The following is a 3,118-nucleotide window of genomic DNA, read 5'->3' on the forward strand; positions in this document are numbered from 1 at the left end:
TAAGTTTCTTCACTTTCCTTTGATTCTTAAACCATCACCATGCGACCCGGTCACATCATGTATCAAGAATCTCATAATAGAAACTTAACAGAGTTAGATAGTGGATTTTACCTGAAGTAGAGTCAAACTTATTGACTTTAACATCCTTAGGTAAATTTGGCAGCTTCGCAACCAATGCCCTTTCTTTGGCAATACAAACATATGGACCCTTTGATAATGGTACACAGGACTATCACAGACTTAGCTTTTCTCTTTACCATTTGGTCAACCGAGTTGACTATAGCCGATCCCTTTCCATTGGGAAGAGAATGCTTTACTGGATATCCAATGTCATCATTGTCAATGTCCATAAAGTTTTAGAAAGTTGATCTTAACAAATAGATAAGATCATTAAGGGTCTTGTCATAGTCTTTTTCATAGGTGTTCCAAAAGAACTCACTATGTGACTTAGAAAGTAGTTGAACCACCAACTTTCTCAAGACTTTGACACCCAACTCTCCCGGCTTGTCAATATGTGACTACATCTCCAAGATGTGTCCACACCTAGACCTTGCCTTGCCAATAGGGCTTGAGTGACCTTAAACTTTTTTCAAGAACTTGTGGGTTGGGGAGAATAATTTGAAGAGGTGAAGAAGTATGATATCCATGGGACATCATCTTCATTAGGAAACCTTGTTTCAAGAGATTTGGGAAGATCATAGGTGTCTAAACCAGACATCTTTTGGGAGATATTCAAGATAGTTGATTTTAAAGTCCTTAATATGACACCCAATATGAAAATATTAAGGCTAGGACCCAACAAACTATTTTATAACTTAGAAGAGGTATGCCGTAATCCAAGCTATAAAATATTTGAAGGTAGGTGAATGACGATTCACCAATTTCCACCAAGATAAACGAAATGTATTATTAGGTTTTAATTGGTTTTGAAACTCCTAGATCTTTGAGATTCATTGAACTTTTCAAAGGCATGTTTCAATCTCGAGTGTGCCCTTCAGGTTTTGTGACTGGGATGCCGAGGATCACAAAACAAGGTGTGAAGTAACCATGCAAATCACTTGGTACCCTTAATAAATTACCCCTCAATCGATGTGCCGGTTAACCACACACGCTCCATCGATACTATGATAAATATTAAGTCACCCTTTACCTACCTTGTTAAGTCCAAGTTAGTGTGCCGGTTAACCACACACGCTCCACTAACGACTTAGACAAAGTGTAAAGTGTAATTTCATGGATTAGCACCTTATTCACATTTTTCCTAAGTAACTAAGATTGGGTATTATTAAGAGTTTAGTTACTTAGTATTTTTTCATTAATACTTTTAATGAAGGGAGAATTCAAGTCCTATCAAACCCGTTCGGCTAACGACCCTCCACCAGTCAAGCAAGCGGTGGGTGAGAGTGGACACCCATTAAGTTGTCATTTTATAGGCAACAACCTTATACCCACCTTATAGACCGGCTTCGTGAATGAGGCGTACTAGCGGTAAGACTGACTTTACTCTTATACATATATATATTATTAACTTATAATATTATAAAATATAAGGGTTGAATTTTAACTTTTAAAATTCTAAGGGCTAACTTGGAATTAAAGTATTCATTAGAGAAAACTTTACAAATTCCAAAACTTGAGGGCAAGTTTTGAAACTATTCAAAACTAATTAATTCCATAACTTATGTGTTTAAAGTAGTTTTAATCCAAAAACTCTTCAAGTTCCATAACTTGAGGACAAGTTATGGAAGACTTTAAACTAATAAAAGAATTAACTTTTCTTTATTTTATAACTTATGGAATTAATTAAGGTTACACTTTTTTTATTTTATTTTATTTTATTAAATGAAGAGACTCTTGGTCCTCCATAACTTGAGGACAAGTTATGGAGTCATAAAACCATTTAATTAGAACTAGACTCTTCATTTTGTAACCTTTGCCAATTTTTATGAGTTTTATGATTCTTAAATGTGACTTTTCATATAACTTGAGGACAAGTTACAAAAACACATTTTTGAATCAATTCTTAGATTAATTTGGATTAAAACCAACTATCACATAATTTTCATCATTAATCCAAATTCACTCATAAAACAAGATAACACAAAAACTTTTGGTGATCCATAACTTATTCTTAAGTTATGTAATCCTTTAAAACATTAACACCAAATTTTGTAACTCCAAAAAAAAACTTTGAATCAATTTTTTTTTTTAAAACCTTTTCAAATCCATAACTTATGGAGGTTTCAAAAAAAAATAAAACTTTTTAGATCAAACTTTTAAAACTAATAAAATAATCATATTATTTTATCTTTTATTAAATTTGACCTAATTCAACTCATAAAGCAAATTATTCAAATTTTACAAATAATTAGTTTTTCACAAGAACAAGTAATTATCTTAAAATTTGACAAACTTCATGGTTTTTTTTTTCCAACTTTGAAAATAAAATATTTGCATCAATATAACAGAAAACAACCCGTGGCTCTGATACCACTGTTGGGTTTTGCGCATTCTAACACTTCCTAAGTGTACATGCAACCCTAAATACCTTGGATCTATGTTTTCTCTATTATACATGCAAATAAGAACTTCCAAGGTATTATCCTAATCTAGCATACAAAACAATAATGTAACAAGATAGAATACATACCTCTTGATGTAGAAAGTCTTCATGAAGCTTGAGTGCTTAGTGCCCCAAGTGTGACACCTCAAATGGAATCACAATCATCAAAACACTTAGAATGACTTGAGAGAATTCTACACTCACCAAAATCGGCTAGCCCTTTCTTCACACACACTAGTGGCCGATTTTTCCTCAATAATAAGATGCTTATATAGTTACACAATTAGGGTAAACTCTTAATTGTCATGGCTTTCCATTTCCTTGGATCCATGGGTACAAATACACCATGGAGCATCCATGGACCATCCTATGGGTTTTAGCCCAACTTGATTATCCATGGAGCATTAGCCCACTATACAAGTATGGATGATTTACACAATCAACCCATATATTTAATTAGTCTTCTTTTGATCACTTAATTAATCCTAGATTAATTCTTGATCAATACTAATTAAATAATCTTATTATTCTTATCATTAATATACTAGAACTTAT

The sequence above is a fragment of the Lactuca sativa genome, chromosome 3 (assembly GCF_002870075.4).
Source record: "Lactuca sativa cultivar Salinas chromosome 3, Lsat_Salinas_v11, whole genome shotgun sequence".
Classification (NCBI taxonomy): Eukaryota; Viridiplantae; Streptophyta; class Magnoliopsida; order Asterales; family Asteraceae; genus Lactuca; species Lactuca sativa.